General features: G+C 40.9%; 1 long non-coding RNA gene across 1 annotated transcript in view; it reads right to left on the reverse strand.

Moving 5' to 3' along the window:
• Positions 1-2,204: 2,204 nt before the first annotated feature.
• Positions 2,205-27,097, reverse strand: part of LOC128853362 (uncharacterized) — a 71,957-nt gene continuing 47,064 nt past the window's right edge. The window contains exons 3-4 of the long non-coding RNA XR_008451863.1: positions 21,817-21,913; positions 2,205-2,250 (exon numbers count right to left, since the gene is read on the reverse strand). This is a non-coding gene — a long non-coding RNA (uncharacterized LOC128853362). The remainder of the gene's footprint in view (positions 2,251-21,816; positions 21,914-27,097) is intronic.

The raw sequence follows: 27,097 nt of genomic DNA on the forward strand, positions 1-27,097 counted from the left end.
AGGATGAAACTCATACAAGATGAAAAAAATTAAATACATAAAATCAAGTAGTCTTGATTCTAATCTACTGGTTTAAAAGAGAAAGAGCATCAAGGATGCAATGCAAAGTTGTCCAGAACAAAAGGGTAGAACTTGCAGGAAGCATTTTTTCCTGAGGGTAGACAAACATAGGGAGATCCCCTGGCATGTCTGTATTGCCTGTTATTTCCAGTCCTCTACTTATCAGAGACAAAATTAATCAGGGAAGAATTCTGCAGATACTGTTCTCAGTTATTTGAAAACTGTAGGAGGAAAATGCAGTTGACATCACTTTGAAGAACACCAAAACCTGGTGAAATGGCCAGGCCACAAGACTGCTGTGTCTGCCTTTTCAACAATAAAAGTACCAGGAAGGAGCATTTTTCTTCATGTTCTGCTCACACCAAACAACTCTCAGATGATCTAAGCTGTCAACTAACAACACACGGAAAACAAAACTGATCTTTAAATGTACAAAGCATTTATACAGAGTGCAAACAGCAAGACTACATATGGAATTTTCAATGTCCCCAAATTTCTCTTTTTGCCTCCACTACCCCAAACTACAAAAATTTATTTGTATTGAAAAGGAGATGGTTTGTATACACACCTGGCCTGGGGAGGAGAAGAAAGAGAGAAAAGGGAGTCACAACATTAATAATGTTGTCAGCAACTTCTTTGCATTGCCAAGAAACACTATACTGAGAGCCATATCATCATTATTTTATACTGGGCTACATTTGACCTCAGTACAGTCCTCCTCACTGTCACGTGGGGATGAGGACTTTTAAATATACCACTCCAGTATTACGTACTAAAGACAAACCTACACAAAACGGTGGGAAAATAAACCAAGTCAGAAGATAAGATTGGGAAAACAAAGCCTCCAGATTAGTTAAGTCATACACTGTTCAAAAGATGTAAGGATAATTTTTATCTTGCTTTCTACCATTCATGTGTTTCAACTGTAGCATCTACATCATCTATTTGCACATATCATTCTCTTTTAATGTGTCCTAAGTTTAAATGAAGTTTCATTCAAAGTCAAGGTGCAGGCACTAGGCTTGTGATTTAACAAATTTCAGGTAGCATTTAGTTTCCCAGTAACAAAGAATATGGATGTGTACTCCAGAAAAGCCATTCTCCCAAAGTCAGGTCACACTAAGTAGCGTTAGTCTTGCTCCAAGCACAAGACTGAGCACAGTAAGTAGAAAATAAATTCCAATATAAAGTTCCAGCTGGTAATTAAAAATAGGCAAAAATCTAAAAGTTTCCATGGCATTCAAGGTCAATATGATCCATTATTTACAAGAAAAACATGTTCCAAGATACAGGTCTATCCCCAGCCCTAATATTTTCTTCTTCCTTCCCCTTAAAAGTCATATTTGCTAGCAATTTTCCCTCCAATATTTTTATCCTCATATCCAGCCCTACCTATGTTAGCAAGGTCTATGGGTAGGACCATAAGCACAAGACAGGTTCAGCAGCTCATCGTTCCCTAAGCATAACAAGATTGAGTGGAAAGTAAACCATTACAAACCTGGCTGGCAGCTTTGGCACAAATCTAACACACATGAGAACCTCCCCACAAATTCTGGTCTAATTTGACAGTCCCCATGTTCTCCAACAAAGCTGTTATTCAACAGCAAGAGGAAGCTTGTTCCTTATTAATGTAGCCATGGAGGTTACAAGCTTCCAGGAGGCTGACGTAAACCATTCCCTGCTGCAGCAGTCGCAGCACAGCCAAGACGTTCACTGCTTCCAGTTCCTTCCTGCCACGTTTAAAACATCGACCAGAAAAAATATTATCACAGTAGGCAAGCGCTGCACACCTGGATGCCTTATTTTCCACACAAGCAATTTCTTCTCACTGCCTCTCAACACATCAAGTCACAAGAGCACAGCCATGCGCTTGAGCACACTTTGGGAACAGAAAAATAAAAGCAGGGGAATGTCTGCACAGTGACAGCGTTACATATCTCAGGACTTGCTTAAAGTTGTCTGCTGGAGAGACAGAAGAGCTCTGAGAGTCACCTGAGTGTTACCACTGAGCATTTGGAACAGACTTAATACAAATAACACCTTTGGAGAGCAAAGAGAAAAGGTGCAGTGCCTCCAAAAAAGGTGGCGAAAGACATTTTGTGTGAATAGTAGGAGAGAAAAAAAACGTTCAAATTTTGTACTCACATATAATGGAGCTTGCTGTGGATTAAGTTTCATGACCTCAGAACACTGAAACAAAAATAAAAAGACAAGTTTAAGACATTTTTCATAAAATTTTAGGTGCTTTTCATAAGCTGCTTTAGCACACAGACATTCATCTTTCCAACAGACAGTTTACACAACGATTTTCTATTTTCTTTCATATCAAGAAGGATATGCTTTTTTTTTTTTTAATTTATGCTCACACTCTAAAATGATTGGTAGAGAAAAATACTCCTCATCTCAGCTATGGGCAGTGTTGGCACTGAGGGTAAATGAAATTTGCTTTCCCTTCAAATCTATCTCAGTTCAGCTTTCATTCTAGCAATCATCACTTCATATATGCTTTTTACAATTATCAATCTTTAATTATCTGTCCACCATTTCCCATACTCCCACTCAAAAACTGTTTGTAAAGATTTGTAGTTCTCTCTATCACTGAAGAATACCAATTACTCTGGTGAATACTACCTTGCCCAAGTTAATTTGGTACAGGTTTGGTTTTTTTTTTTCCAACTTCCACTGGACTGTTTGTTCAAGAAATCTAGTCAAATTCATATATATTTTTCAAGATTACCCTTCCAACAGCAAGAATGCCTCAAAAAGGTTATGCTCTTCTTACAGTCTTCTCTGTATTTTCAGCTCTTACAAAGACTTATGAAAACGGAGGATCAGTAGCACTAGCTATCATTTGGGCAGGTGAGGTCCCAAACCAGCTCTGGATGCACTTGCACCCTATAACATGCTGCTGCTGTTCCAGTTGTATTGAGGGCTCAAAAAGAAAAGACAAAAAGAAACAAAACCAGAAAATGCACAAACCTTGTCAATCTCCCTCATGACCAACCTGAGTCTGCCTCTCCTATTCTGAACCTGAGCATCTTGAACAGAGGTACCAAAACATTATCCAGCCCAGAATGCTTATTGTATCTTACGAAAATTAAAACATGATTGGAAAAACTCCCTTTTAAGACCACTTCACATCTGGATTTTTACCAAGTCTCATTGCAACTGATCAGTTTCATCAGGAACCAAAATTAAGACCTGTACACTAACACAGTAATTTGGTAGTATTTAGGTATGATTTTTAAGAAAGCATTACAGCACAGAATCAAGAGAGTTGAGCCTCACATGATAACGTTTAAAGGGAGTTAAACACTGTTTTCTCACCAGAGTTTTTCAAGACTTAACATCTAACTGAACAACTTTTCTTTTTGCTGATAAAAGATACAGCATGACATACCTTCAAAGACAAAGAATTTATGCTTTTGTATTTACATCAACTATTAGGATTACACCTTATGCCCAAAATTCAGCCATTCATTCTACGCTAGCAATACCTGGCCTTCTACAGAATAAGGATGTCACATGAAAAATTCAGGAAAACAGAACAGGTGTGCGTTTGCACAAAACACCATATATTCTACTCCTTGAGTTTCTCTCCAGCCCTCCCCCGCCCCCGCCAATAGTTCCTTTTTAAATTTTTATCATCTAGTTCTGTTTCTCAGGAGTTTGCTCTAAGGAAAGGATGTTATCCTAACATACTCAAATATATTCCTCCATCCCTTGTTATTTAAGAAGCATATTCCTCCCTCCCTTGCTTTACTTCTTCTCTACCAAGGTTCACAGATATATTATTGTCACTCTGATCATTACATGCAATAAATTCTGTGATCTGAAGATAAATTACACCTGGGTTCACTCAAAAAGCAAAAGTAACCAGCGCACATTCAGGAAGGTCACACCTAGATCTCAACCACAGCTGTTTGCTTTGCTTCAGCAAACCTACAGGGCACCCACCAGCCTCTTGTCCTTGGCAGGGTATTCTCACCACTGCCTCATCCCTCCTGCTCCACTTTGTTTGTGATATCATTCTCCTCGGTCATCAAGCCAACGCCATCTGAAAAGTCCCATCCAAAGCCTCATGAAATAAGGAGGAAGGCCCTAAGTGCAAGCCTGCAGCATGCATCTAATCCCCTAATACAGTACCGGATTCTAGACTGATATTTTCCCCTCTTTGATGCAGGTTTGGGAAGCTGAGAGGTGTTGACAGGCAGAATTGGGTATCTAAGCAGGACCTTTTCTCTTCTTTCTTATTTGACTGCTTCATGTGCTTTAGCCTAGCCTTTTCAGCAAAGCCATGGAGGGCCTGTACCACACCAAAACTAAGGCTTCTTTATTTGACATCTGGGCTCATAGGACTGATAGGACTAATTAGCTGTGAGCCCCCTCCCCGTTTTCACAATTTTTGTACAAGATGCTATACTAGCACATACCCCCAACACCATTCACACCTTTATAAAAATGAGAAATCGCAATTCATGTGCTGCATTACAAGGTCTACTCTGCTGGGTTTATCCAAAGTCACAAGCTGTTACCTTACACATTATGCTTGACATACTCAAGATATTTCAGCTGAAAGTCTCAACGTGTAAACACTGCCCAAGTTCCTTTGATGAAGTTTTTCATCAGCCTCTTTTTTTTTGGAGCTGACAATATAAGCATTAATAAGATGTTCCTTTTACGACCATTGGTGGAAACTAGTAAAAAGAACTTTCCTGTGTTGTCTAGCTCAAAGAGGATGCATTGAAGGTACCAAAGATCTGTACCAAACACTAGCAGCAGAAGAGCACACCCTCAATAGAGCATTTAGGTTCCTTTAATTCAAAGAATAAAGTGAGATGGCATCCTCTGATCTTTGCCATCCGACAGAAGCGCAGAGCATTTTATTTTGTACTACTCCATCATTTTAATGGCAGATGCCTGATAGCAGCCGAGTGGAGACAGAAATGGGAAAGAAGAAAAGGTGTGTGCAAACCAGAAAAGGGTGAGTTGGCATCAAAAACTCCCATTGGGTGACCCTCTTCTTGTGGTAGAGTTGGCACTGGCTCTAATGGAAGTGGCCACAAGTCACAGAGTCCAAAAGAAGTAAGAACTTGTATGTGTAAGGAAGGGAGAATATTGACATTTCTCATCAAGGAAAAAAAGTGGAGGCCTATGAGTTCAGACTCATGACTTTCTTGGGCTTCTCTGGAAAGAGAAGTGCACAGCAGCAGCAGTGAAATAAGACTACACTAGTGAACACTTGTACTTGTCAAACAAGAAAACAAAAATCCTGGAAATACTTCCTGCAGGAAGATTTCCCCCCACTTCTTACCTTATGCATTTGTTCTTACATCAATAATTTAAAATGACTTCTCATTTCATAATACGAGTCAGTCGAATTTTTCAAACTATGCAAACTGAGTTTGCAAGGTGACATACAGGTTTGGAAGATATTTTATTTTATCTTGTTAGGAAACGCTTTGGCAAAAACATATGAGAAAGAACTGAGTGACAGATAAGTCTGAATGACTACCCTGCATCAAAGAGCTAAATTTAGGTTTCTAGACAAGTGCACTTCTTCAGCCAGTGGGTAAGCAGGGAGCAGCCTCTGAAGAACTTTAAACTTCTAATACAGTAAGAAAAGGGAAAACAAAAGAAACACCATAGTGGTCATAACCAAACCAAGGTTCATAAGGACTTTAATACAGTCAATTAGTAAGCTGGACTGCTCTAAGTGTAAAAATAAGGGCGGGGTAGGACAAAGAAAAGGCAAAGCTGTTTTCTCCTACATTAGATGAGCACATCCTTCAAGCTGATGCCTTCTCTGAACCCCAGAAAACAATTTCTACCTTTTTGTGCAGGCAGCATTTGCTCTATCAGATAACACAGACTGCAGAAAGACTACCTGGCCCTACTGCGAGATCAGTAGGACTGAACATGAACTGCCTTGAAAGGCAAACTAACAAGAATAGGCAAATATAAATCCCACCTCCCTTGATCAGCTCCCACGCAGCACAAGAAGTCACATTATGGGCACCCTCATAGCAGCCAGCAGATTGCTCCTGCACTTAAACCATTCATATTATTTCTTGAAAGTAGCTGAATCTTGAATTTCAGCATCTGGGAGGTTTATCATCACATACTCTACAGCCACCCAGGCACCCACCTTTGCAATGCAAAGGGAAAAATTAGATTTTTTTCCCTGTAGAATAACACAGTGAATTCCCTTGCTTTTGCAAATTTGAAAGCAGGACATGAAATAAAAGCGCAGGTTCAAACTCTTAAAAGCAACAGTAGTTTTAGACATTATAAAGATCTGCATAGGTCAGTAAAATTGGAAGCTACTAAGTCTTCTCGAAACGGGAAGGATGCCTTTCTGCTCTGTTAAGCATTACAGAATTTATACAGTGAGTTGTATTAAAAGTCTCTTCTAGAGAACTTCAGAGATATTTTGCACTAAATTTCATGGACAAGGACAAAATATTATGCTTGACTCCTCCGGGTATGGTAACATCTGACAGAGAAAGAAAGAATAAAAACCATTTATTTGCTTTACTGCTGCTCCCAAAACCTCAGCCAGGATTAAGGCCCCATTTGTTATGTGCTGTAAAAAGGTCCATGCAAAGTTTTTGCCCTGAAGAGTTTATAGACAAGAACGACCACTTGCAACTCCAACAAGTGACCAGAGCTGCAACAAGCAGGAGGACATGGGGCATTTAATCCATGTGGTATATCTGGGAAAGCCTGCCTAGCCCCTTCCTATCCTTTATGCACTAAACACACTTCAGTTTTAAGTGTTTGACTTTTTCCAAGCTCTTAAATTTCATTTTTAAGGTATTCTCAGGTAAACTTCATTTTTAGATATATTTCAAGTTTAAGCTTTGCTGAATCTTTGCTGAATCTTACCTGAATCTCAGCGCTTGACTTTTGGGTTTGGTTTTTTTTTTTTTTTTCATTTTAGCATTTCATTTTAGAAACAATGATCTGTATTTGCAAAGCTTTGACCGTGCACTCCCAGCTGTACAGAAAAGAAGTCATAGCCAAAAGAGCTTGTGGTTGTGGGTAGGACAGAACAGCCAAAAAACACATGGAGAATCCGATGAAGTTACAGATCGCACGGAAAGCGTTTAAATAGATAAGCAGAAGTGCAGAGAACGCAGGATGGCTTTCCAGCTGCAGGGGGAACAGCATCACAGCCTTGCCAGGCTGCAAGGCAAAGGACTATGTTTTTTTTTTTACCTAAACCTAAGAGAATTTACTTCATACAGAACCATCCTGTAATGCTGTGAGGACTTCAGTTCTCAAAGGGACTAAAAACACTTTGTGACTTCAACGCTTTAGAGTAACACTTCATCGGGTAGTGCAAACTATATATATATATCCCATAAAATCAGTGCTATTTATTTCAGTTATCTATACTGAAGCAAGCCATACACAGACTTTGTTTTGTACTCTAATATATAATAAGTACACCCATGTTTGGACAACCTGCCTTATAGCCAATCCTCAGGACTTCACCCTTTACATAAACAACCCATAAGCTGTAGAAGACTTTAAAGAAACCCAGGGATTTCCAGGGAGCACTCCCCCACCCCCTCAGCTGGGCTGCGTTGTTTCCTTCTATACGGCTGCACTACAAAAATAAAATCAAGCTTCCAAAACCACATCACTCCTCATTCAACAAAGCACAGTGTCCTCAAGGGCACTCCCCCACGTTCTGGTCTTACAAAATGTTAATTTATGAAGTGCTTAGAAATACCAGGAGGATTGAGTTTCAGGCCCCACAGTGCTCCTGCTCTAAACTGTACAAGATAAATAAAGACAGGGGAAACAGCAAGTGGGGGTACTGGAGAGAAGACCAACCAGCCGTATACAGATGAATTCCTGCTGGAGCCACAAATTTTATGCAAAGAGAACTAAAATAGCAATGTCTTTCACGAGTTTATTGTTCTCCCCTGGTGTCAAGGGAATTACTGAGCTGGAATACTTCTCTTTTCTTATGAGTGGGATATGACATTACTGTGTTGTATTACTTACCACCAATCTCCTTGCTTTTTTGCTATAACACAATTGTTTGAAGTGAGGTTTGGGGGTTTGATTTAATTTTTTTCCTTTTTTTTTTTTTACCAGTAACAAAAAAGTCTAAAAATATAAAAAAAACCCAATTACTTCAGGATTGGTTTGTTGTGTTTGGTTTTTGGTTTTTTTTTTTATCACTTATATTTTCTTGTTTGGCGTTTTTCCTGGATATCTTCCTACAAAGTTCAGACCTGCAGTAACTTACTCTCACCTTGTGGTGTTGAGCAAAACACAGGTTTGTTCACACACTTCGCCACTAAAGCTTCACTCATACTGCATGAATGTCAGAATTCACCATTCAAAAAATGAACAACCTTTCTAATCAATGTATTCTTGCCCTCTCCTTAAAATCCATATGAAAGGAGGCTAAACAAAAAATCCAGGACAAAACCTACAAACAGCATAGGCAGAGAAATAAACCCATAACCCAGTTCTTCAAGCATGTACATGGAGATATTTCTATAAAGAAAGTAGCTGAAATTGCAGTGACTAAATTAACCTTAAGACTGAAGATGAACTTGCATCCTTCCAGGCATCACACTACTAAATGCAGAAAGACTTTCCCCGTAGCTATACTAATGTGCATTATTTTGTATATCTGGTTAGAAACAGGAGGTTGGGGGAATTAGGAGAGGTAACTCATCCCAAGTTTATTTTGCAGACACATAGGAATGTGATACCACCAGCAAAAGCCATCGACCATGAAAAGGAGAGGAGGTGAGGAAACAATAAACCACACTTCAAAGGTGTGGCAGCAAACAAGTTACCAGCTTGAAGCTGGTTCTTGAGCTTAGAACTAAAAAACCAAACTCAGATATTTGCGTCCAATCATCTGAATTTGTGTAACATGCTGAAAGTTAGGTCTTGTCACTAAATTGATTGCTTAAAAAAAAAATATATCCCTCATGCAGCATTCCCACAGGTGACACTGCTTCCCAGCTGGGTCCTGTCTGCAAACAAAACCATATGCTGCCATTCAATTACAAATACACAGGAGTTTCTTTTGGCTGCAAGGGATGGAAAGGAGGTTAAAAGGCGTTTTGTGTTGGCCTGGTTCTACCATCGTTCTGCTTCAAAGGCATGGAGATAGCCCAGCAAACCACCCTCCGGACAACCAGATACATGAAGATTACTTTCACAGCAAGGAAAAGAAAAGAAACTTTGTGACACTCCCCTCCCCTTAGAAGAAAATGAAAATATTAAACTGAAAATCTGCCTAAATACCATCTTTTTTTTCTTTTAAAAGTGTTGGAAACCTCAGTACCACGGCCTTCACATCCAACAGCCCAACAAACAGAAGTCAGGGAGTCACTGCAGCTGAACAACTTGCAGGTTATACCGCAGCAGAGGGGTCAGCAGCTTAGCTGCAACAGAAGCTAACAGAGCATCACTGATTTAATTGACCAATGATTTAATAAAATGCTCTGGATATAGATTAACCTGCTTTGCTTAATGTAGTTCAGCTTCCGGACAGCAGGAACCAGCGTGACAATGTTCCTGGGCTGGGAGCTGGGATGCCCAGGGGCTGCACCCACTGCTGCTCCACAGTCATCCACGCTCCAGCAGACCCCCCGCCCATGTCACTTCCCTTCCCCAAAATTATCTCATTATCCTTCCCAAAATAATGAAGCCTAACACAAAACTAAGAGGCAGGGAAGCACTTACACACATGCATAAAAAAATAAGCTTAAGCCTTTTCCACGCTATAGTTAACTCCCTTACCCAACTCTGCCAGCCCCATCTTACTCCAGAGATGAATACCTAGCAAAAAACTTAGTCTCAAGACTACGTTTCTTCTTTTGCACCATTTGAATCCCAAACCTGTCAAAAACTCATCTGATGGATTACTTAATTCCCACCCAAAGCCTGGAAAAAGATGAAGCAGTGTAAGGCTGATAAAAGCAGCGCAGTTCCCTTTGCCTATCAGAGGAAGGTAGCAATCTCTCTCAAATGGGCACATCTGGTTTCCCTGCTCCCATCTCTTCACCCACCAGTAGATATTAAAAAAAAAATAATCCACAAAATGCAGAGCACAGTGGATACCACTCTACAGTCCATATGCTCAATTTCAAATGAAGAAAGATACAGTAAAAAGTTGGAAAAAAAGAGAGTAAAAGGATTATTAGCTAGCTCTAATTATACAAACTGATCTCATCCTCTTGTCATAAGCCTCTTTCCTGTGTCCGGAAACTATTTGTGCAACATAAAGACCAGCCTTTTGTAAATGTCTAAGGGTCATCAACACAGAGTGATTAATTTCCCATTTTACAACACACACAAACTCTTAACTAATTCACTTGTAATAAGATATAATCCTGCCCTCACGTGTCCATTTTTTCCTTTAAAATATTACTAATGGCAAACTATTTAAGAAACCGATTTGTAAAACCCAGCCAACATTTCCAAAGGAGCTGTCATGCTGCTATCATAAAACAAAAATCACAGACCACGTCTTCAGTACAAGTAGCTGCATCCTAATAAAGTTAAGAACTAACAGTCAACTTGAATTAAGTGCAGCATGTACGCAAAAGCACATTTATGTTTATCCTCAAATTAAGTCCTCCAACAGGTTCTGGGAGAGCTGTTTCACGTAATCATGAGACATTTCACTCAGGCTCAAATATTGACTTCCAGAAAGCCTCTTCAAATGAGTAAAATCCAGTTTATGCCTTCCAAATCGCTCTGTAGTTTGAATACACATTTTGGCAGTAAATTGTGGGGAAGCTCTCAACGGCAACCAGTTTGCATTTGTAAGAACGATTATTGGCTTTAGGTGCTCAACTAGGAATTTCTAGAAAAGCCCCAGTTCTCAAGTAAAACGAGAAGTTTCTGCAGAAATATCTCAAGGGATATCAAGCTGGGCAGTCAAAGCAGAAGCAGCATGAAAGTTGCTTGTTACCTTTAAAAGTAAAGATGCACTACGTGGTACTGACAGTGTCTCCAAACACTCATCACCAGGTGAATAATGGTGGGGAGGGAAGAACAGTGTTGGGAAATGGTTAAGTGAAAAAGGACATGATTCAATAGAAAGGCTTTGTGAGACACGTATTGTGTAAAGTGGAAACCTTGTTAAACTCTGAGTGTAGATATGGACTGAAAGAACAAGAAGGCATACAAGAAGGAATTTCTAAGAAGAAACTTTTGAAGGACAAGTGAATCTTTCCCAAGGAAACAGGATGGAGCACTGAGCCCAGCTGTAACTGTAACATACCTGCAAGAAGATACATGAAACTCGAAGTAGCAATATTGTAATAATGAATTAATAACGGACAATGAATCAATAATGAATTAACAAAGAGCAAATAGTTTTAAGTAACTAATCATGTATAAGTTGTAACAAAGCATTAAGGCATAAAGCATAAAGCACAAAGCACAAAGCATCTTTTGAATGTTAGGGTATATAATCCGGGCTGATTTTGAATAAAGTTGAAGCTTGCTTTATCACTCATATTGAGTCGTCCGCTTGCTTCCCTCGCCCGTCGCAAGTGGCGCCCGAACAGGGACCTGTAAAGAACAGGGACCTGTAAAGAACAGGGACATGAAAAGAACAGGGACCCCCAATCCCTGTTTCCACCGGACGGCGAGCTCGGCGAAGCACTGGTAGCAGCGACCAGGGGGCGGAAGATCGGCAACACTGAATCAGTACTTACGATCCGCGCCTGAACCCGGATAACAAAAAAGGGGGTTCGCCGGCCGAGTAAGAAGACTACCTGACTCGCGATACGTAAGGCTGCACCTTTTTTAATGACCGGCTAACATAAGAGGGTCCGGACCGGCTAACATAAGAGGGTCCGTAAGCGCGCGCAATGGAGCGGGAGGTAGCACTTGAAATTTTACGCTTTTTAGAAAAGCGGGGAGCAGGTCTGATTAAGGACTTAATAGACGAGTGGAGAAATTATGGAGATTGTTTGTAAAAGTCGGGGAAAGTGCCGGGATACAGCGACCAGAAGGCGAAAATTAAGAGCTTATGATTTCGTTAGGGATCGTTGCACTCTAGTCTGAATGCCTGAATCGTCAAAAGGGATCCGCCGCCCGACATCATAAGGCTTTGGAGAGATAAGACAGAACAGGGCTACACATAAGACTTTATAAATTTATAAGGGTTTTTTTTTCTCTGACCAGAAATGGATAGAGAAATGGCTTATGAAATATTACAAAGCTTCTTAGAGAAGCGAGGACTTGACTCACAATATCTCAAACAACTTGCGGGACTCATTACCTTAGGAAAAACTAGGGGATGTTTTAAGGATCCAAATGAGATATTTGAGGAAAGTGAATGGCGCAAATTTGGGAACATCCCGTGGGAGGCATTTACAGATGATGATAAAACTGCAAAGAAACTAATGAAAGCTTGGAAAGAGATTACAAATTGTATAAAACGTTACAAGGTAAAAAGGTAGCGAGGAATCAGAGGAGGAAGAAGATGCCACGAAAATGCTGTAACAACCAAGGACTGTTACCTGTTAAACAATTGATACAAGCCTTATTTTGTGATATATGTGCATGTTTTTAGTGTTGTATGTGTTCGGTGCCGTGTGTAGTTTAAATATTCATACCATCATGCTGTTCTTACTGACCGGTCGTAAACAATATTGTATAGGTATATTAATCCAGCTCTCAAAAGAGTGGTTCTCTGTGTGTGTGTGTGTGTGTTTAAAGCGCTTTAAACATTTGTAAGACTTGCAAATTGGGTTTTGGTTATATTGAGCCTCTGTTTTGATTAATCTTTAAAATGCAACTCTGAAACCTTTCAATCTCAAACGTCCACTTAAGCCGGCAAACAGGTAGATTTACCTGGGACCTTTGAAGTGAAAGGCTGCAGAGGACAAGATTTTAAAATACATAGAAAAAAAAATAGAAAAAAGAAAGAAAATATGAAATACAGAAAGAAAAACAGAAAAGAAAATGGAAAAAAAAAATAGAAAAATAGAAAAAAGAATGTAGAAAACAAAACAAAACAAAACAAAAATGGAAAAAACCTCAGCCCTATGGCTGTGTGTGAGTTCCCCCCCCCCTCCCCCCATCGCCCCCCCTCTTACTCCTGTAAGGTTTTTTGTCTTGTTTCAGCCTGGGAGTTTCTCTCTCTCTCTCTGGGAGTAACAGTTTATGAAAAACACTCTGCATTCCAGTGTCCCTTATCAGATCAGCAACTGCTGGGTCCTAGTGCAGACAACCGTAAAGGGAATTTTAGCCAGACACTAATGAAGACATGATTTAAGAGTCCAAAAGGAGTATCCTCTGAGAGTAAAAAATTACAAAAGAATAGAAAAGTTAATGCATTTGCAGCCTTGAGAATTCCCATACAGGTTAAAACAGATAAAAGAAGGGTAAACCGTTAACGTTAAAGAACCAAGGAAACCAGCAACCCAGCATGCAGCGGAGACGTGTGACAACAGTAAATGCTCCTGCTTGGATCTTCTTCACAGTCTCCTCAGTAAGAAGAGATTGAAAAGCACACAAGGTTTTGCTCCAAGCTTTTGGTCTTATTGGTAACGGTTTAAGTGTTTTGGTTAGTAGGTCATTCGAGTGTCACTTTGCAAAGTCTTTTTGTGTAACCTGGTGTTATTAATTCTGCTTTTACTGGACAAATACAAGCTATGGTTTATATTCCTTTCCCACCTGTGTATATCACCCAAAGCAGTTGTATTACTCAATTAATACCATTTCAAAGATTGTATTAGAGAAAATAGACCTTCAAGTCGCACCTGGAAAAAAAAAAAAAAATTCAAACCTGGAAATATTTTGAGTGGAAAATTTTGAATGCCACAATTGAACCCCAGCAAGCCAAATTGCAAATAGTAGTTAAAACAACTTACAAAAGCTCCTAGAAACAATCAGTCGAGTTAAACCTTATTTGGGTATAACTAATGCAGAACTAAGTCCATTATTTGATCTTCTTAAGGGAGGACATGGTTTTAACAGCAGCTGTACTTTTAGGAGTGATGCACAACAAACTTTGAGCAAAATTGGAAAAGCCATTACTCAGAGAAAAGCTCATAGTCGACTTGATGGTCATCCAATATGTATGTTTTTGTTATTCTGTGTCAGGCATTTGCTGATCATAGACTTAAAGGACTGTTTCTTCACTATTCAGTTACATCCTAATGACACTCAAAGCTTTGCATTCACTTTACCCACAATCCATAGGGAAGGACCTGATTTGGGCTTTGAGTGGACAGTATTGCCGCAGGGCATGAAAAATAGCCCCACTTTGTGTCAGTTGTTTGTGGATAATGCTTTAAGAGAAATAAGGCCTACATGGCCACAAACCATGATCTATCACTATATGGACGATATTCTTTTTGCACAGAACCAGCCATTTACCACTCAACAAGAGAAATATTTGGAGACACAACTAACCACACGTAAATTGATTATAGCAATGGAAAAAATTCAACGTTCCCCTGTTTGGAAATATCTAGGATAGAACATAACGAATTCTCAAGTACAACCACAAAAATCAACCTTTTGCACCTCGCTCACAACAATTAATGATGCTCAACGACTTTTAGGAGATCTGCAATGGTTACTACCTATAGCAGGAATAACCAATGATGAACTGGATGTTTTGCGTCCTCCTTTAAAAGGAACTGATCCAGCACGGAAAATTACTTTAACAATCGAACAACAACAAATGATACAACGCCTTAGTGAAACTCTTGTCGACCGCACAGTGGACCGTATAGATCCCAACTTGCCTGTGGACCTCACAATTCTCCAAGAGTGATCCCAATTTATCGGAGCCCTTACGCAAATAAAGAAAAAAAGGGAGATTAGAGTACTCGAATGGATCTTTACCATGGATGCATCATGATCTGAATGTAGTAACGGACTCCATGTATGTTGCCAATATAGTGAATCGTGTAGAAGATGCTCGACTAAAAGAAATACACAATCAACGCTTGTTTGATTTAATTCAACAACTACAATCAGCTATCCGACAACGAACGTGCCCTTTTTGCATAGTACATTTTAGAAGTCATATGTGGACAGAAGGACTTGGAGAAGGAAATTATGGAGCAGATCAACTCTTATCTTTGGCTGCACCACTGAGTGATTTTGTGAAGGCACAAGAAGCACATAATGCCTTTCACCAAAATGCACGAGGACTACATCGACAATTCAACATTACAATGGAGGAAGCAAAAGGAATTGTCCGCACCTGCCCTACATGCAGTCATCATGGACCTGGTTTAGGGTTAGGTGTAAATCCAAGAGGTCTCAAATCTCAAGAATTATGGCAAATGGACATGACCCATTTTGCTGCATTTAGCAGATGGAAATATGTACATGTCACCATAGACACTTATAGCAAATATATATGGGCCTCTGCGCAAACGGGTGAAAAGGCACTCCATGTTATAAGACACTTAACACAATGTTTTGCCATTATGGGAGTGCCTCAGGTGATAAAAACGGATAATGGTCCAGCATATACTAGCATGAGGGTTCGACGATTTTTACAAACATGGGGAGTACGGCATACTACTGGTATTCCACACTCCCCCACAGGTCAAGCTATTATTGAAAGGGCTCATCAAACCCTAAAGCAATATCTTCAAAAGTTTATGGATCTATCTGATGTTCAAGAATGATTAGCAAAGACTCTCTTTGTTTTAAACCATCTATGTATATTTGGAGATCAGAAAGAACCATCAGCATGGATCCATAGTCATGATAGTGATGAGCAAAAGAATCCACCAATGTTTGTTATGTACAGAGATCTAACAATGGGAACCTGGATGGGACCAGCTGAAGTAAAATACATGGGAAAAGGGTACATGTGTGTACTTACTCCCACAGGTCCTAAATGGATTCCCAGTAAATGGACTAAAGCAGCAATAACTCAAGAAGTCAATGACCGACAGATTGTTTCTTCTGACGGAAGAAGACAAGGAGAGGGTCAATGACAAACTCTTGTTGATTGTAAAACCTATTATTGAGAGTTTAAGAGACTATCAAAAAGAGATTGACGACATAGTTGAAAGTTGCACATCTTTTGAGAATATTGTAAACGGGATAGAAGAGTTAGCAACATTTAAAGTCAAGGGGCCAGCTGAACAGGACTGTCTTGATTGCAAAAGGCCACAATGTGCAGCATGGGTAGCTTTACAATGTGGAATGTGTAAAGAAATATTTTGGATAAGGCAAAAATTTTTGAGAGCACTATGGTGTTCAACTTGTGAATTTAAATTTGGTTTTTATAATTGGCAGAGAGAGCTGCGGAGATAAACTAAATTACCTTTGTCCATTTCCATAGCCTTGTTTGAATCACCAGAACAAAAAATATTGGCCTTTTATCATTTTGAGACTGAGGCCTGTGTAAGAAGGATTCAGGCTCAGTTAAGTTCAAAAATTTTAACCTATTGTTGTTCCAAGAAAGTACCATTTACAAGACATTCACTGTTTGGTCCTATCAAGGAAAAATTAAAGAGGAAATTGTATGAAGCAATTACAAGAGAAGATTTGTAATCATGTTTGCAAACTTTAATCACATTATATGGCTTGGTGTACTATTAACTGCTCTTTTAGGAATAACGCGCTTCAATCAACCAAGGGACAATATTTGGGTAACATTTGCAAATCAGTTGAACCAGTCTTCGCTTTGTCTTAGCTTAGGAGGAGTGACTAATCCTTTTCGAACTTGTTTAATAGGTCTACCAGTGTGGAAGCCTGAGGAGTTTTATGGTTTAGTGAGCAATGAAACATTGTGTTGAAATCTATCTGCGGTTAAGGTTTTAGATGGAGCGATTAATGGAACTCCACCACTTCATGATGCCTATCGGCAGTGTCAATACTGTCACTTAACACCACCTTGCAATCACCCCCTGAAGAGTTAGACCTTCTTGGGAGTGCTAACGCCAGTCTGTCAAGAAACAATTTAGGAGGATGGGTTGATTTTACTCCTGTAAGTGATGTGGCACCTTGACTGTGGTTAAAACACAGGGGCGCCTGGGCTACTTTGGACTCTAAATTAGATTGGCATAGTGTTCTCGACCAAACGTTTGATAAATGCAATGCCAGCAAAATTGACACCCCAAAAAGGCTACCGAAAGGCATCTTCTTGATTTGTGGAGATAGAGCATGGAATGGCATACCAGCACAACCACAAGGAGGGCCTTATTATCTTGGCAGACTATCACTGTTTCACCCCAATGTATCTTTGATCATGCAGTGGAGCCAAAAAACGAGCAAGAGAAAACGCAGTGTACATGAGCTAGACTGCAATCAGATAGGAGACCCTACATTTTGGAGCGAATTCAAACAGGTAGCAATTGCGACCATTCTCCCTGGAGCTGCAGCTATTAAGGCAATGAATTTAGCAAAACAATTGGGTTGTTGGGCAAGAAAAAAAAAAAATAAAAAAAAAAAAAAAAAAAAAAAATTGAACATGACATCAGAAATTCTGGACATGCTCACAAGTGATGTACAAAGCGTCAATCATGCAGTGTTACAAGATAGAGCTGCCATAGATTTCTTGCTCTTGGCACAAGGCTATGGGTGCGAGGAGTTTGAAGGTATGTGCTGCTTGAACCTGTCTGATCACTCCACATCTATACATGCTAAAATAAAAAGGTTACAGCAGGGCCTTCACCAACTGAAACAAGAAGATGGATGGGGAATAGACAATTGGATACAATCAATATTTGGCTCTTTATCACCTTGGCTCCTCTCTATGATAAAAGAAGTATTGCGTTGGATAGGCTTAATACTGTTGCTTATAGCTGCATTTAAGATAGGCTACAATTGTATTATGCGCAGTATAACAAAAAATCACAATGCTCTGCTTGTGCAAAAAAAAAAAAAAAAAAAAAAGGGGGGAAATGTTGGGAAATGGTTAAGTGAAAAAGGACATGATTCAATAGAAAGGCTTTGTGAGACACGTATTGTGTAAAGTGGAAACCTTGTTAAACTCTGAGTGTAGATATGGACTGAAAGAACAAGAAGGCATACAAGAAGGAATTTCTAAGAAGAAACTTTTGAAGGACAAGTGAATCTTTCCCAAGGAAACAGGATGGAGCACTGAGCCCAGCTGTAACTGTAACATACCTGCAAGAAGATACATGAAACTCGAAGTAGCAATATTGTAATAATGAATTAATAACGGACAATGAATCAATAATGAATTAACAAAGAGCAAATAGTTTTAAGTAACTAATCATGTATAAGTTGTAACAAAGCATTAAGGCATAAAGCATAAAGCACAAAGCACAAAGCATCTTTTGAATGTTAGGGTATATAATCCGGGCTGATTTTGAATAAAGTTGAAGCTTGCTTTATCACTCATATTGAGTCGTCCGCTTGCTTCCCTCGCCCGTCGCAGTGGGGAGGGAAGAACAGGACCTACTGACTCCAACAACTCTGTCTATAGCATGAGCCCAAAAACCTTATCTCTTCTCCCAACTCCCTATGAGGCTATGTTGAGGCTAGTGCAAAAATAACTGCTGGTTTTAACCATCAAGTTTGAAGCCGAGCTGCTGCTTGTGGAAAACCTCTTGCAGGAAGTTAAGATGCTTGAAACTGTGGTAATGTTTGTGAGAGAGGTCTGGTAGGCAAGCTGGGTGAGGTAGAGTTTCATAGCCCATTCCATACAGAGTCACATGTGGTCAGGTGCTGTTGTGGAGAAGAACTGGTCCTTTTTGACTGACCGGTGTTGGATGAAAACACTGCAGTAATTGGTGCATTTTGTCAATTTCATAGAATGGCTCTGGTCAGAAGGAACATTTAAACACCATCTAGTCCAACCTCCCTGCAGCAAGCAGGGACACCTTCCACTAGAGCAGGTTGCTCAGAACCCCCATCCAACTTGACCATGAATGCTTCCAGGGATGGGGCATTTCCGGGCAATACTTCAGTGTGAGAGTTTCATCAGGATTCAGGACATTGTAGTGGATGATTCCGCTTGCCAATCAGCAGTGACCATAAACATCTTCTGAGGCAGCTTCAGTTTGGGGAAGTGTTTTGGTGCTTCACCTCAATCTAGCTACTGCATAGAATGTCATCGGTTATCATGCAGAGTCCATTTTCAATCACATGTCACAATGCAATCAAGAAATATATTGGGTTTTTGACGTGCAAAGAAGTGCAGAGCAGACTTCATAACAACAATTTGTTTTCATTCAGCTCATGCAGCACCCATTTGTTGAGCTTTTTTGACTTTCCAGTGTGGTGTAAATGTCAAACAACTGTTGAATGGTGAACAGAATGGAGTCAGTGTGCTTGAGTCACCATTTTCATACAGTAACATAACGCTGCATGATAGGATTATAGTGTTTGTACCACAGAATCACAGAGTCAACGAATCAAAGAATGGTTTGGGTTGGAAGGGACCTTAAAGATCATCCAGTTCCAACCTCCCTGGACCCGGTTGCTTAAAGCCTCATTCAACCTGGCCTGGAATACCTCCAGAGATGAGGCATCCGTGACCGCTCTGGGCAACCTGTTGCAGTGCCTCACTACTCTCACAGTAAAAAATTTCTTCCTAGTATCTAATCTAAATCTCCTCTCTTTCAGCTTGAAACCATTTACCCCTCATCCTATCCTTGCACACCCTGATAAGGAGCCCCTCCCCAGCTTTCCTTTGGGCCCCCTTTAAGTACTGGAAGGCTGCTATAAGTTCTCCTGGAGTCTTTTTTTTTTCTCCAGGCTGAACAAACCCAGTTCTCTCAGCCTGTCCTTGTACGGGAGGTGCTCAAGCCCTCTGGTCACCTCCCAGGCCTCCTCTAGATTCGCTCTAACATATCCACGTCCTTCCTGTGCTGAGGGCTCCAGAGCTGAATATCGGATTCCAGGTGAGGTCTCATAGGAGCAGAGTAGAGTGGCAGAATCACCTCCCTCAACCTGATGGTCACACTTCTAATGCAGCCCAGGATGCTGTTGGCTTTCTGTGCTGCAAGCGCACACTGCTGGCTCAGGTTGAGAAAAACATTCTCCTCTAACAAATAGGTTAGGCAGTCACAGAATATGCTCGTTTTACTGGAGCATCCCTTCTCTGGCATGACAGTCACAAAAAGGCACATAATTCATCTAGAAAGTACAATGATGGAGTAACTTGGCACCACATCCCTAGAGAGGAAAAATTAAAGCTGCAACTCTGTTCCCAGGACACAGTATTACATTACACAACCAGGGAATGCCCCACAAAAAGTAAAACCCCAAGCATCAGAGAGTATCACATCTCTAAAACACACAAGAGAAAACGCTCATTCAAATTTCTAAATTAAAGTATCAAATAATAAAAATCCAAATCAGAACAGTTCCTACCCAATTCTACTACCCACTTTCTGGGTTTGAGCTTTCCTGCAGCCAACTTACACTCAGAAACGCAAACTGCACACACACACCACGCTTTGCACCTGAGATGGTTTCTTTCAACTGCCTTTACAAAGTGGCCTTTCAGACTCGTCCCTCAGGAATCGCATGGGTTAAGTGCCCACAGGTCTCAGCCTCCCCAGTAAATCATTTATTACTCCAGTTCGGGCACAAGCGGCTATGCAGAAGCGAGAGCCCACGCTGTGCAGCTGTTCGCCAGCCAGGCAACTCTCTGCAATTACGTTATACTGCGGAATTAGGCTTGGGGAGCGGAAATATGTCCATTTAGTACTGGGGTTTGGTTTTTTTGTTGTTTTTTTACCCAAGTTATGCTGCTATTTTAAATGTTATGGAGCCCATTAACATGAAGTTCATTAAGCAGTTACCACTGCATGAATGATATGAAAGATTATCATTAAGCACAGATATGGAAATAAGTATCATTTCCCTGCCCCGCCCCACTGAAGAAAGGAAACCCAAATAATGACAATAAACACTTGTCCCTTTACAGTAACAGCAGTTTGTGATTAATCCACCCAGCTGTCGCTGCAGCTCAGTAACAGTAAATGATTGGGACCTGGTGGTCTCAGGCAACACCACAGCAAATGTGAGACACTGCAGAAGCTAAACAGGTTAGAGATAGTGGGAGGAGAAAAGAAGCAGCTTGTGAGGGTGTTCCTCCCTCCCTCCACAGACTTCAGACAGGGCATTGCTTGACCACATTGTCAAGCAAGACTCTCACAGTTTCCTTCCTTCAGGCTAACAGTTTTTGCAAATTCAAGTATTTTTTGAGAGAAAGGGTGTAACTCCATGAGTCAGAACAGCTACTGTCAATGATACAATAATGATAAATTCACTTTCAGGTCAGATCCACCCCCTGATCTGGTTCATTATACCAAGAAACTGGCATTAATAGAAAAACAAATCCAGAAGTCTCAACACCATGACCACTGCAGGACAGACAGACAGATGCTGTCCCGACAGGGAGGCATTTCTGACCAGAGCCCTGTGGACCTTCGCTCTGATCCTGACCGGCTCCAAAGAAATCCTCAGTCTGTAACCACACCTAGGGACATGAAAGTCATATCTTAACATCATAAGGAAAAGCAGCTGGTGCTCTAAGTGTTAAGTTCTATTTTACACTGTGGCATATACTTGATGTGAGAGCTGAGACCACACCCCCCTTTCCTTTTATTTTTTGCTTCCACTGCAAAAGACTTGTATTTCTTGGCAAAATAACTTGTCATATTTACTCATAACATGCTTTGATATCTGCATCCACTCCTACTGTCAAGCTGGTAAACTGGGCAAACCTATTCCCCCAAGTTCCTCGTCTCAAACTTTGCTTGTAGCCGGAAGAGCTACCAAAACATTTAACCTTACTTTAACTGCATGAAGCAGTACAGGTGACTCCAAGATGTCCTTCAGGTCGTTCCCACACCAAGCAGGGAGGAGCAGGGCAGGTCACGATGCTCAGCTCCTGGAAGAGAGGGAAGAAGGAATCACCAGGTGCAAGGGTCAAGCATAGCCGCTGGGGGCCTCGATACTCAAACCAGCACCACACCACCTTCACTGAAGGGCACGGAAACCATCCTCTACCTTGCCAGCCATATGGGAGGCATGCTTTGCCTCCAGTGGTACTACCATGTGGTGATCCACCCCTGGGCTTCTATGACCGGGCTGCAATGACCGTGCAAAGATAGGGCTCTATACAGACCCACAAGGGCATCCAGCACCATCGAAGAATAAGTGTACTAATGAGTTTTATTTGCTACTGTCCTGCTATTTGGTTTACCTACAAATCCGTCTGCCATCCATCACTGTATCCCAAACCTCTAGGCTGGCCTTAAGTCCTTCACACCCATCTTAAATGTAACCCCTGCAGGACAGACTTCATCAAACTATTTGTAAACTCCTTTACAGAAGGCATTTTAAAAGGAACAAAAAGAAAGTGCCAAAAGTAGATGGCAAGCCTCAGCCAGCAGATGAAGCCCAAATCTACCAGCAAGTCTCTGTCAAACCCTTCTAGGTTGCCTGCACTTTTCCACAGGCTGCTTCCCTTCTCTGGGGCAATATCTACTCAGTAGATTCATCCATAGGGATAAATCTAGTCTACTGAGCACATCTGAAAGAGCAGTTAAAGTCGATTAAATGTCAAAAGGAGAAAAAGATCGGGTTGGGCTTTAGCTTATTAAATGTGTGGGAGATTTTATTAGCTAAATCAAAGTTATCAGCGCACCTTACTTAGGTCATCATTTGGTTACCACACCAGGAAAGGTTGTGGCTACACAGACATCATCGAATGCAGGTGCGACAGACCGACTGCCTCCTCCTGTTTTACCAGACAGAGGAGACTGCCTCTGCGCTCTCCCCATTGGAAAAGTATCTGTAATCAGGGAATCTCACAGCCTGAGCCAGCCTGCTGAGTTCAAAGCGCAATTACAAACACAGAAGTAACAATGGCAAAACTAGTTACAGGCTGGGAAATCAATTGTATTGTGTGAATTAGCTGGGGGACGTACAACACTGGCAGATAATGCATTGCACAACAAATCTCACTCATTCATCTACACAAGAACAGTATTACTTGAACACCTCAATGTTTTCTTAAGATTTATTGCTCTTTTATCCCTTCTGCTGGTCGGTTCCCACTAAAACATGGGGAGAGTGTTTTGCAAGGCACTACAAGGTACTGCATGCTGTAAAGCATTTTACTACATATATATATATTTAAACATAGACCAAGTTGGCAAAAAGAAAAAAGTTTGCCCTCTTGTTCCTCTTAAAATATCACAATTGTGCATTTATTTCTCCATTGCAGTGTCACACATACCTGAATTATATTCTTATCACAAATTACTGGACCTGAAAGAGGAACTACCTGAACTCTTAAATCCCAGTCAAGAGCATGCAAACCCTCTTTGGATTCATTAACCAGTAAAAACCATCCCCGCAGTCACAAACAAATAGACTGGAACTTCCCTCTGGCATTCCTCTAGCATTACTCTTAGGACCACATTTTAAAGAATGGTTACTGTTTGATAAAGCAATGATTAACTACGTTAAACAAGCAACATTAACCCAAGGCTCTTACTAACCATCCTGCGTTCATCTCCAAGTAACAGCTTTCTCCGAGGCACATACTACAACAATACAGTGGTTTCATTCATTTCTGAGACTCTGATAACTTGGCTTTTAATTTTGCACTTGTAAGATTTTGGCAGAGGGAACAGGGTTTACTGCTGTTCATTCAAACCGACAAGCAATACGGGTATGGCCAACACTAGTAAAGTAGGTAGTGAGTATGCTGTGAATCACTGCAGGTTTTTCATCATATCCATTAAGGAATGAGGGTGTGAGTAGAGAGATACATGCAAACCTCACTTGGATGCTCATGACTTGGAAAGTATTAGTAAGTGGAGAAAATCAACTGGCCTAGCCATAACAAGTAGCAATAAGGATCATAAAATTCTCCCTCTGGGCTTTTTTTTTTCCTGTTGTTGTTTGTTTATTCTGTTGGAATTATTAGATTGCTACTGGAAGGAGCAAAGAATATTACAAAATCTTAGATATGTATTTTAGTTCTGTATGTAAAGAGCCTGCCTGCAAAATTAGTAGGACTGTCCACATCAAGGCATCAATTCCCTGAAGGTTTCTGCTTGCTGTGAAACTGCTATGGGATAACTCCCACATGCCTAAGCACACCCATTTCAGAAGAAGGATTTCCTTATGTGGCTATTTTTCTACTCCACCTTTACTGGGAAGTAATTTCCAAGTACAGATGAACAAAGACGGTTTTAAAAGTTATGTTTCATAGATGAGCTCATATTGCTTTGCAAAGAAAACAGTTGTCCCCCTGCAGCCCATGGAAGTCCACAGTGGAGCACGTAAACACCTGCAGCCTGTGGAGGACCCCATGCTGGAGGAGGTGTTTGGCCAAGGAAGCTGTGACCCTGTGGGAAGCCCATGCTGGAGCAGACTCCCGGCAGGACCGGTGGCTCCATGGGGAAGAGGAATCCACACTGGAGCAGGTTTGCTGGCAGGACTTTTGACCCATGCTAGAAGAGTCTGCTCCTGAAGGATTGCTTCCTGTGGAAGGGACCCATGCTGGAGTAGTTCGTGAAGAACTGCAGAACTGCAGCACATAGGAAAGACTCACGTTGGAGACATTCGTGGAGGATTGTCTCCCATGGGAGGGACTCCATGCTGGAGCAGAGGAAGAGTGTAAGAAGTCCTCTCCCTGATGAGGATGGAGTGGCAGAGACAATGTGATGAACTGACTGCAACCTCCAATCCTCATCCCCACTGCGCCACTGCAGGGAAGGAGTTAGAAAAGACGGGAGTGCAATTGAGCCTGGAAAGGAGGGGATGGGGAGGGTGAGGGTGTTTTAAGATTTATTTTTTATTTTCTCATTATCCTACTCTGATTTTGATTGGTAATAGAATAAACAAATTTTGCCAAGCCAAATCTGTTTTGCCCGTGACTGTAATTGCCGAGTGATCTATTTCCTGTCTTCATCTTGACCCACAAGACTTTTGTTATATCTCTCCCCTGCCCTTTGGAGGAAGGGAGCGACAGAGCAGCTTTGATGCACAACTGGCCTCCAGGCAAGGTCAACTCACCACACCATACCATCACAGTAAGATGATGACATACACCATCTTTATAAGGAAAACTGTGAAAAACAACCTAGTTCCTATACAGCTCTGACAATATTCTCATATTCTGACCCATAACTCTGGATAATTTCTGCCTAACAGGACCTATAGTCATAATAGTCATGACATTACACAGCACTCACTAAAACAAATGAGAATGTAAAGGACAGCCCTTTTGACATTTGCATTTACACAAACTGTTCCACTTGGATTTAATGAAATGAGAGAGGAAAAAAGGCCCTCCTTGTTTGCTAGGACAGAATTATTTGATGGCAGATGGCCTGTGGTCTTGCTCCCTGAAAAACGAGACAGCTAAAGCAGAAATTATCTGTGTCACTGATGAGTTTAGGGAATACAGAGGGAAATAAAGTTTTAAGGACAGCATTACTGCTATTTACACTTGTAAAAAGACATAGTAACTGGCTCTGTGGATTACATAAGTCATTCCCATAATAGAGAAGCTCTTTTCCCTAAAAAAGGGCCTAGCAGCTTAGAGGCGATTCACACCTTGATGATCTCCAGACCAAGGAACCGAAGTATCAAAAGGTGCTCTTCTAATTTTCTAAATGAAGGAAATGGCAGTGACTAACAGTGAAAAAAGGAGTTATCCTGGGTTGAAAGTCTATTTAGGAGCAATCAGTTGAGGCTCTAAAACACACATGCTTGGTAGAGCATGGATCTCAGGGTTTCCCGTTGCTCTGCTGGTTCCTCCTCAGCAACACCCACCCTCCCCAAGCACTGCCCGGTACAGAAGCAGCCACTCCTCAAATGTGCTCTGTTTTACTCTGAACACAAACCCATTTTCTTCTTCCAAGAAACACTGCGTATTTTGTTGCTCTGCCAGCTGATCCCTTTGACACGTCAACCAAGTTATCTCACCATCTGTTTGTAATTGCCATCGTGAAGCTTTCAACAAATTCAAAAAACAGCACCAAGATCAGGGCACCGATGATCTAGGAGATGAGCTGCTGATTATTTGGGATTATTTAATACAGCTGGAACCTTCTGATGGGCGAGACACCCAAACACAGCCAACCCAATGGCACCCAAACAAACCTCTGGAGTATTTCTGAGTTTTGCCTGCTGCCCACTATAAAACCTCCTTAAAATTTCATATCAAATGATTTCAAGGAGAATCATTTGCTTCTCCTCATGCCCCACATTGCTGAGCGCACATCTATATAATGCTCAGTCTATACTTATAGGCCACGATATTCTCATTACAGGACATCCTTTTCCTGCTTCTGTTGCATCACCCAAGAGAAACTGGCTCACAAGACCTTTTCGGAAGTTTGTCCCATGGTCTGAACCTTGTTTCCTAATTCCTTAGGGAAGACAGCCTGGACACACTCTGCTCAGACAAGGCATTTCCCACAGTCACGTGCTACAAAGTCACGTTCAGAGCAGCAATTCCTTCCCTTGGTTGACCTCAAGTGGAAGTCAAGCAGGTCCACAGCATGGCTGGAGAAGAACAGCTAGCTGGTACAGCACTCAGTCAGACAAGTCAACGGACACATGTTGGCAATATAAAGGGAAGAATAAAAAATAATCTGCCTAAATCTGTTTTGATTTAGGCATGTTTAAATGCAACATGGATCCAAAAACTGCTGCATCACACCGCATTTTTACCAGCATAGCAGAGGTGGATTGCAGCTCATCACACTCAATGACGCACACACACAAGGTTCCTCTAAAATTAGGGTAGATGTTTTGCTTAGAAGGCAGCATCTGACTTGGCTTTTCTTCATCTAGCGTGCCAAGAGTTTTAAAACAAGAGAAAGTAAAACATATCTATATTTCATGCCATTATACATATTGCAAAGCAAGTAATAACATTAAGATGTCAACTGGAGTCTCATTAATCCTGATTACCTAGACACGGAAGACAAAATTATATAATAATTATTATTATATTTATTTATTATATAAACTAAATTAACTTTCAAAACTTAAATTCTTTTGACAGTGTTGCCTTGAACTTGTAGACAGAAATATTCCCATGTCA

The sequence above is a fragment of the Cuculus canorus genome, chromosome 12 (assembly GCF_017976375.1).
Source record: "Cuculus canorus isolate bCucCan1 chromosome 12, bCucCan1.pri, whole genome shotgun sequence".
NCBI lineage: Eukaryota > Metazoa > Chordata > Aves > Cuculiformes > Cuculidae > Cuculus > Cuculus canorus.